Source organism: Eucalyptus grandis, chromosome 1 (genome assembly GCF_016545825.1).
Source record: "Eucalyptus grandis isolate ANBG69807.140 chromosome 1, ASM1654582v1, whole genome shotgun sequence".
Taxonomy (NCBI): Eukaryota; Viridiplantae; Streptophyta; class Magnoliopsida; order Myrtales; family Myrtaceae; genus Eucalyptus; species Eucalyptus grandis.
The window spans coordinates 43,706,138-43,716,520 of NC_052612.1; the positions used below are offsets into that span (position 1 = coordinate 43,706,138).

At 38.5% G+C, this 10,383-nt stretch overlaps 1 long non-coding RNA gene across 1 annotated transcript; it reads right to left on the reverse strand.

Moving 5' to 3' along the window:
• Positions 1 to 622: 622 nt before the first annotated feature.
• Positions 623 to 2,602, reverse strand: LOC120290381. Its single transcript, XR_005548341.1, has 3 exons — positions 2,509 to 2,602; positions 2,339 to 2,409; positions 623 to 1,646 (listed from the first exon to the last, which is right to left on the reverse strand). It is a non-coding gene; the product is annotated as an uncharacterized LOC120290381 (long non-coding RNA).
• Between the last annotated feature and the right edge of the window lie 7,781 nt (positions 2,603 to 10,383).

Genomic DNA, 10,383 nt, shown 5'->3' on the forward strand with positions numbered 1-10,383 from the left:
AAATCCAATCCTTTAACAAAATGAGTGCGCTAATAAGTTCTATAGTTGACTACAAGCCGCAATTGAGAGCATTGTACTTTGCACCTCCGTGGAGTAAAGTTCTTCGATAATAATGCGCCTTTGTTTCCAGAGAGAAGGTATAAAAAACAGGGCCAAATTGAAACAGCATAAGCAAAAGATCACGAAGTGCAATTGCAACTCCCCTTTCTATGGCCATTTCAAAAATAATAGGCAATTGTCACTAGGGGTGAGCGGGTCCAGGGTGGGTAGGGTCTAGACACTGGACCCCGTTCCTACCCCGCGGTTCTCATTTTTGGACCACATTCCCTACCCCGTTTTCATTGGACCTGTTCTCGGCCCACCACTGTTTTTCGGTCAGGAACGGGGTTGACCTAAAATTGGACCTGGCATAAAAATTAACCTTAGAAAAACAATTCTAGATAAGTTATCCGCTTAAACAAAAAGGCCGAACCAAGTACATCCTTCGACCAAACTCATTGGGAACATGTATAAAATTTAGACTCCTCTTGAAAAAAAACATTCATAACCAATTTGACAAAGTCTTTATCTTGAAGGGATGCATGAAAGAGCAATTATCACAAAAAAAAAATAGCTTCATATATGCATATACAAACCATAAAGTTGGGAGAAACTTGCATTGTCTGGCAGATTTTCTCTGCTCTCATGTCTTCATACAACGAGGACAGTATAAGTAATGTAGCTACTTCTTTGATATATCCAGTACACATTAAAAAAAAACTCCACAACTAGAGGCAAAAGACAATACAACCCCATCTTTTTTAGGAGATCAATGTCAACAACAGTGTGTTCAAGTTTCAGACTCCCCAAACCAATCAGGTAACACAGTGTAACAGGATTCAATCTTTTTCTTTGCTTTTTTGGGCAAGTGAAATTGGATGCAATCTTTAAAGGTACCAAAAGTTACCTAGACCAACTACAGAAAGTTACATAGACCACTAACTTCACTTGACAAGGAATTGAATCATCAAGCAAATGCTAAGGAATCAAGCAATCGCTGCAACTTTGGTTTAGCAGTTAGGAGGTTTTGAAGAAACAGAAAAAAAACGCTTAAGAATTTATTTTCTTCTTAAGCAGTTTAAAATGAATAAGAAGTTTCTGAATTTGCATCCTGAAATCAGTCAAAAAGTATTTAAATGCCTTTACTTGACAAAAATGATTTGCCCCGATCATGAAATTGCAACATCAATCCATTAATATGAATCAAAAGATACATGTAAGCACTAAGCAAGAAGATTATACCGGTATTAGCATAGAAAAATAAAAAGTAGATAGAAGTATCAATTACAGGCAGAGCATTAATCTACATTTAAATTCGTGCGACCTCCCTCTCTCTTCATTTCTTTCTCAATCTTTCATCATTCAACTAGAAAAACTGCAACTCGCTTCGAGGACTCGAACTGTTACAATCTGCACACCAAACATAAATTATCTACGTCGAGGGTTTCACAATGTACCTCAGAAGGATCGTACCCAAGACCTAACCAGGCCCTCGTGCCTGCAACTATCGGTACTCCCAGGACGTAAATAGCACGGCGGAGTTCACAAATCGCAGGGGACCTTGGGCCTAGTTGTCACCCATCGATTAGAAATCTGCATTTTGGCCTCTGATCATGGAGGTCGGTCGATGCCTCAAACTCATGGACGACAACTAATTTAACATCAAGCGTGGGGGAATCTCGATCATGAAATACAAGCAAAAGATGCTAGTGTTGTGAAGCCTATCCATTGAATTGATTCTCAAATGATGTGGGACTTGGAATAGATACGTTTGTAAAGCAAGTCTGTCGTTTATCATCAGTGTTCCTCAAGGAGAGCATAAAAGTGGGGGTCCTTGTGGAGCTCTGATTACGACAGTTCTACATGATTGAGGTTGCTAGTAATGGTCAGGGACATCCTGTGCATTCACCGAAAATGGTTGGGAGTTTGGTGGGCAATGGTTGAGAAAACTGTTGATGCAGCAACAGTCCATTACCTCAATCGAACGGCAGATGAAATTCATCATCATCATCATCATTAGCAAAGAGACTCGTCCTATCCCTAACTAATCCCACTAGTGTTTTCTCTCCCTCGTTTCACTGAGCTTAACTCTAGTGATATTAACTCTGCCAATTCTGTCATGAAGAAGCTTGATAAGCAGGACGCTCTTCCTGCCGTAAACTCTATTGATGCTGATGAAATGCTTAAAAGTGTGTTGTGAATGCAGACAAGATCAAGGAAGACAGCAACAGTTGGATGCAGATTTAAGGACAGAAATAATGCTAGTGTGAAAAAAATAATACAAAATGACTAATGTTACCTGATGGACAGCACAATCAGAGATTCAGAATGGCTTGGATCCCAGAAAACAGAACAGAAGCACTCCCAAATCTGATTTAAAACAACAAGCTGTTGTTAACCATAAAATCGATATTCTAAATATAGCTTCTGTATTGACCAAATGTGACAAGATGAGAGACAAATAGGTACTGCAGCAAGGGGCTCGGTGGGACGCAGCTTCAGCTGGTGTCAGCGAGCAGAGCAGGGGGGGCGTCGTTCGGGCGTCGGTAGATCAGCAGCAGGGAGATTTGCGAACGCGAGATTTGCGGGGGTCAGCGACTTCGCGGCGAGGGGCGATCGAACGGAGATTTGTCGATCAAGGGCGTCGGCGAGGCAACAGCAGCAGGTGGGATGAGGCGATCGAACGGAGGCGGCGTCACTGCTCAGGTGCGAGCTCGGCGGGGCTCAGCGACTTCGCGGGCAAACCAGTGGAGCTCGGCGGGGGTCAGCGGCTCAGCAAAGCTTCAGATGACCGGCGGAATGGCGGCGGTGGTGCGAGCGCGAGGGCGGTGACGACTGACGAGAGCGGCAGAGCGGCGTCGGTGCTTGGGTGCTTCGCGATTTAGGGATTTCGTTTCTGCAGAGATAAAGGAAAGGAGAAGAGAAAGACACAAACAGCAGATTAGGTTTTCTTTTGCTCGTGTGTTTTGGGGGCTTCAAACCGGTTCCCAAACCGGTTCTCCAACCGGTTCCAAAACCGGTCCGGGCGATCCGGTTCCCTGGTGGGTAATCCCTCGGAACCGGTTCCCGGACCGTTCAAACAGGGTCTGATATTTGGGAACCGGTTCCCGGACCGGTTTCAACCGGAACCGGTTCCCGACCTGTTTTCGGGTGGCCGATCCGGAACCGGTTGACCGGCCGGTTGCACACCCCTAATTGTCACGGGCCGATCGATTCGCGGCGACTCGGGATCAATTGCACAACTCGCTCAGCACACCCAAGGCTTACTCGATTGGGCCGATCGATTTGCGGCAACTCGGGATCAATCGCACAACTCGCTCAGCTCATCAAAGGCTTACTCGATCAATCGCACAACTTGCTTAGTGCACCTGAATCGTAGAGAAAGTTTAGAGAGAGGAGCTCTGGTAAGAAAGGAAGCCTTATATTGCTGAAATGTTGGATGGTTACAAATGAGGGGGATGGCGCCCTTTCTTATACTTGAGGCCCTCGGATTACATCCGTTGATTTAGATTTGATTCGGCGGACGAGATCGCACCACCTCAATTAGCATTTATGGTATTTAATTGCATTTATTTAATTATTTTTGTAATTTATTTAATTATTTAATATTTTTCGGAATTTTATCGAGATAACTGGTGACCGGAATTTCATGCCGATTGTAGTGGTGTGCTTAGTTTCTGCAATTGAATGTTAATTTGTGCAAATTGAGTGGTGAATGGAATTTTGGTTATTTATTCCAAGATTGTTAAATTTTGGTTATTTATTCCAAGATTGTTAAATTTTGGTATTTAATTAGAAAATCCCGGATATCGGGTTTTGACACCGAAAATAGTTTTAAATACTATATCAAATAATGTGATATCAATTTTTCTAGTTCAATCTGACCATGTACCCACACACGATTATTTTTACCAGGTGTTTTTAATACAAAGAAAATGGGCCAAGTGCATTATCTTAATTGAGACATTTGAGTGCAATGCACGGTGTCATTGGCCATAATTGAGTGGTCTTGTGTTGGTTATGAGAACTCGTCGTGAGCGTTTACGTTGGATGTTGCCCATATATGGAATGCCCCTGGACAATGGAAGCCGGTCGTAGTAGATTTTGGACCAATACTCCTTTGGGATTATCGTCTAGTAGAGACGTTGCCGTGCTCAATGGAGTGAGACGATGCCTGGCTACGCTAGAAGACCGCCGAACATTGAGTAGGCCGTGCCCATTGGGCCGAGATTAAAATTAGGAACGCATGATTAATTGAGTTAAACATGCCAGATTATGAGACAAAATTATGTGGCACGGTATGAGGATATGTCATAACAATTTAGCTTTATAATCGGGACCCATGTGGCTGTGTGAAATATAAGATGTGACGTTCCAATTGATTGAGCTTGATTGCTACTCATGTCTATAATATGAATTGTGCTGACATATAAGGAGGATCTGAGACAAGGTGAGTCTCTATGGTTGTGTGGTTGTATGGTTGTGTGGTTAGGATGTCTCTAAACGTATTTCCTTCCTAGTCGGAGTTTAGGGGTGAACTTGTTGAGATATTGTCTCATCCTGTTGTGGGCTCAATTCTTTTCAGGTCCTTAGATGGTTGGTGGTTCCTCTTAAACGTTTTTGTCAGCCTAGAAGGATTACCAAGCTGGTTACTGATTTCCCTATTCTCGGGGGCCACGGGGTCCGGGTCTATGAGCTCGTAGTGATCACCGTTTGGGTCGATGAGGGCCTACCTTGGAGGGTACCTCATCGATTTAGGGCGAGGTTTCGCCGCGAGCTCAATGAATACAAAGTGAGTCCCCTCCAGGGTTTTGAGGTCCCAGCTGCAGTGCTAGACGCCACTCATGGCGAGGGTACAATTAATCTCCTGATGGTGTTGTAGTGGACCCAGAACCCCAAGAGACCTCGGAGTTTTCAGTTGGGGATTCGTGTGCCTAGCTGGCTTGTTGACCCTTTCTTTTGTAGTAGGCTTTTGGTTGTTGACCTTTGTATATAACTCAGCGTGTATATAAAAGCGTGTTTTGTCTATGAATCCGTTTTCCTGCTTTTCTATCACATGTTGTTTACTGTCATGGGATTTGTTTATTTGTTTCCACATGTGCAATAAAATGAATGGGTTGGCGACATGTCCTGAGACATCGCAATTTTATCGATCACCGAGGGATGTGTGCGTGCTCGAGGTTCGGGGTGTGACACTAATGGTCATCGGCAAATATCCTCCAAGATACAATAAATCTCAAAATAAGAATACTAGATAGCAATTCTAGTATTTTTTTTAAGGTCTCTCTAGGAAACAATTGAAAAGATGGCTATAGTTTTTTTTTAAAAAAAAAAGGCTCGAAATGATAAAATAATCACACACTCTGTTCTTCTGAAAACTGACATGTATATATAAAACAATCTTAAAAACATAGCAACTCTTCATGAAAAATTGCAAAAATGAACAGACGTATTCTTTCGAAAATTGCCTCGATGAACAAATGTGTCCATTCGGAAAAAGTTAAAAAAATGAACAAATGCAACCTTTCGAGAAATGTTGCAAATTGAACAAGTATCTTTTCCAAAGATTCTCTTGAAAAGACACAAACAAAAATTCGGAATAATTAAAAATTATTATTATTATTATTTTAATAAATAAAATTTCGATTTTTTTTAATAATTTCCGAAAATTCTCAAGAAACAAAAACAACATTTGAATTGATTAAAGTCAATAAGATAACTATACAAAAGAAATAAAATAAATAAAAATAACAAAGGGATTAGTGCTAATTAAATCACATGTGCGCAAAGTGCTAAGTGCGCATAACTCACACGCAGATATGGTGAGGTCTAACCCACACCCAATCATTTTTTTAGGTACACTAAAAAAAAAACCCTCACTTATTAATTGGGCCACTTCCTCCCACTTTTCTTATGTGGGACAATGAAACATATACTTACTTTGTTTTTACAAACAAACTTCTAACATAAGCACATTAGGTATGTGATCTCTATGTCTTCAATATATTTTAAATTTGATTTATTTTGCTCATGTTTCCTTTTATTCATTTTCAAAAATATTACATTCCTATTTTCTCAGCTTTTTGAAATAAAATTGCCAAAAACAGTTTTTCTTCTTCTTTAATCTAAAAAATTGCAGCCTTTCATCTGCCTTAAAAACCCTAAGAGGCACAATCTCTGTCATATCGTCCTCCTCATCCTTTCACTATTCTCTACAAAAACTATTCTAAACACAATGTCCTTAAAATCATCCAAATTCACGTCCGTCTCCTCCTAGACTCGTCGATCTTCTCATCTGGCAAACCAAGGGTTGAAGAAAACAAAGTGGCCTACACATTACGATCTCACTAGGTCCTTAGAAGGTGAATTAGATAAGGGCGAAGACTCATTTTAGGGTAATGTAGCAGTTTCTCCAAACCCTACTTCCCCTCACAAGCTTAAGATGGATGATTCTCTACTTAAGTTTTTTAACCTTCTCAAGAGGAGTAATGCGCCTGAAGATATAATCAAAGCTTTCCTTCAAGAAAATGGTTTTAAAACAAAGGAGGAATTTCTTGTCGCTATTACTACCGTACCCCTTCAAGTAGTGCCTCTTGATTTGGTCGTAGAACAACAAGGAAAATCTACTAGCAAGGGGAAAGAAAAGACTAGAGACTTGATAGTTTCAGAAACTAAAAGTGGTTTTGAATCTCAATTGAAAGGAAGAAGAGAGGATGACGATCATAGATTTGCTCGAGATTTTCAAGTCAAAATGGGAATTGCTACTATAGTGGAAAATCTGAGTGGAAATTTGTTCAGAACGAAAGAGCATAAAGAGTACTATGGTTAGATGTTGAGTAGAGGAGTAATGAACCATAGGATAGTAGATTTTGATTTTTCGGACAGCATTGGAGTATCTCTATAGTCGGTTTGCTAAGCTATAACTAGAGACTTTTTGTCTATAATCATCTAGAGTCTATCCAGAACGTACAGCCTATTTCTATTCCAATTTGTCATAATCATCTAAACTCACATTCAGTTTACTGTGTATGATGATGTATATGACATGGATGTGAAAAAACTGGGTGAAATTCTGGGTATGGAAAGTTATGACTATATCTCAATTGATATTTCTAGCAAAGATGCATACAAAGCATTGTTTGGGAGTTCTGTGTCTGATGGTACAACCAACGCAAATATTCCATACTCTAGTCTATTTGCAACAAACATTTAGTTCATAAGATTATCATCGACTGTTTAAGACCAAAGGCATCTTCTAAGACTGATATATCAAAGTTTAAAGCTAAACTGACATGGGCCATCATCAATGAGGATTTTTTTCTTTACCTTGCACCATATTGCTACATATGTATAGAACTATTCTTAAGGGAAAAGGACAACTTCCACATGGTGCACTGGTCACTGGAATCTTTGAATTTTTTAAGATTAGCACGAGAACTCTTCCTGTAATGTTTATTGGTGAGAAAATGGTGTCCAAGATGAAATTCAAAAAAATCCAAGGGGTTTTGAATGGAAAGAAAAAGGGCTCTTCTACACCTACCACTGCTACTACCCTAGCAAAGAAAAGAAAGGGGAAATCTGTTGTCCCTAAGACCTCAAAGAAATCAAAGTTTCCTGCAATTATATTAAAGGACATAGACGGAGAGGACATCACATAAGAAGATAGCCCTAAGAAAGAATTGTCTAGTGAAAGGCAAGAAGAAAAAGAGGACAATGAAGAAGATCCATAAGAGGAGCTGGAAGAAGATGCAGATAGTGTTCACAAAAAAAAGGCGAAGGCCATGTAGAAGAACATATTGAAGGAGAAGGTATCGGGCAAACAATGGAGCAATAGGATCTGACTAGTGATAAAACTGACATTCTTCATATTGCACCAAAAGCTGTTAAACTAAGTTTTGAGCACACTCCAAACCGAGACTGCAACACTAAGAAAACTCTAGAAAAGGAGGGAGCTTTAACTCATGAGGTGACTGACACTCAGACTCAGGTGAGTCGTTCTCCAGTGGATGCAGAGGAAGTGTATGAAAGGTACCAGCAAGAGGGCTCGATTGCAAATCTTGAAGGACTTCCACAAACTCAAGAGGAGTCACAGGATATTGCGGATCCTTGTTCTGCCGAATTTGTTAACGTCAGTGTTCAAACATATTCTAAGGTTGAAGAACAACTATGACAAATCTTTGATCCGATGGAAGTTGACTTTCAAAAACTACAATCTTCCTTGATGACAATCTTCATAATGTTCATCTCCAAGTAGAACAGAACATGACAAGGATTGATAAGGCTCTTGGCCAATGTATGTCCAAGCTAGAAGAAGCTATGTAGAGTTTAGAGCACTTTCAACTTGTTCGATCACTATACAAGCCTTAATCCCACCTATCCTACTTTTTCCTTATTCTCAGCCTGTTACCTTTTGAATCTTAAAATCTTTTCGGATTTGGTTTGTTGTGTTTTGAACTTTAATTTGCTATTTTTGTTCGTGTTTGGAACTTATTTAGAACCTATCTTTATTTGGAACTATGTTTGCCTTATTATATTATTATGACTCTTATCTTTTTATTTCCCTTTATGCTGCTGACAAGAAGGGGGATAGAAATATGCAGATATATCATTGCTTTGCAAGTTCATTTAGAAAATGTTTGCTAGGGAGTTCAAACTATAATATTATTTCTTTGTTTCTACTTTAAAATCTATATATTTGCATAAAAGTTTTGTCACCATCCAAGAGAGGAAAATTATTAAAGAAAACTCCCATAAGTTTTGAAGTTGATAAAACTTTCTATTCAACTTTGATTGTCTCGCAGAATCTTCAGTTTAAATGTTTAGACAATCCACATCAATCAGATGGAACTAAGTTAGATATAGACATAACTCAATTCTTATTTTCCAAGATACTCTTATTCGGAGAAGAAGATCTCATTCTCTTCACATCTTGACTTTCTTAGTCCATAGATACTTATTTGATACATAATGAAATCAGTGCAGCTCCTCTAGAAGGAAATTTATCTAGAATGAAATTATCTTAGATTCTACGATGGCTGGCAAATCTGGTTTGGATTCTACACCAAGATATAATTGATTAACGAATCAATCCTGAAGACAAGCTCTTTCCAAACTAAAGAAGCTTTACTTATGAAAACGAAAATCCTAATTATATGGACAATCAGAATCAAATGGAGATTCTATCCTTGTCACTTTTTGGTTACCATATCTTCTTGATACAGTGCTATCCATCAACCAAAAATGGAAGACGATCCTCTAGAAGCCGTTCACTCCCCTACTTTGAAAGTGGGAGAGTATATAAGGAGACCATGGTGTTGAGGACCAAATAAGAGATGAGGCCTAGAATTTATAATTTCAAAGTTTAAGTGAATTTCGATTATATGCTTGTCTTTAGCGTGCTTAAATGTTTGTCATCGTAAGAAAAATATCAAAAGAATGACTTAGTAAGATAAGGTAATATGCCACTTAGTGTTTGCACTCAAAATTGTAATATCTTGTTGATCATATAGTGAAATCTAGTCAAAAGGCCATTAGCGTGGAAGAGTGGACGTAGAGGGTGTTTAATTCAATATTTTAAAAGCCCATTATGAATATGCAAAGTAGTTTAGCATAAAGGACTTTTGGTAAATTATACTTTGAGAAGCAATTTTGAGAGAAATACTGTTTAATAGAAAGCATATTTGAAAAGCCCTTTGGGTGAGTAATATTGATTTTTTAATTTTTATTTGTTTAAAATTGACAATAATGTTAAAAAAATCAAATACATATATATAATTTAAAAAAAGACCAAACCCTTTGTCGGAGTTTTTTAATTTTTATTTGTTTAAAATTGAAAAAAAAAATAATGTATGCAACTTTAAATATATATTTTGACAATAATGCTAAAAAAATCATATATATAATTTTAAAAAACAAATCAAATGCTTCACCGATTTGGCAAATGGTTTGGTCTTTTTTTAATAAAAAAATAATAATGAGGGTAAAATTAGAAATTTGAAGAATATATGAGGGTAGTTTTGGAAGAAAAAATGAGTTTCAACATTTGGCAAAATACTGAAAGCTCAATGCTAGTCCCTATTAGCATTGGGCTTTCAGCCTTCTCAATGCTAGTTCTCACTTAAAAATTACTTCAAAATAGTTGTCAAACGGTTTAGTATTTCCCTAAGAGATTTTGAAGGCCGAAAGCTCTTTAGGAATGCTAAACCAAACGCACCTATAGGCTTGATTTAAGCCGAACCGTTATAACCTCGTGTTCAATTTCTCTAATCCTTATTCTCTTTATTGTTTATTGCTAAAGTCTATTGGACACTTGCAAGTTGCTCTTAAAGTTCGTTTTGTTGCATA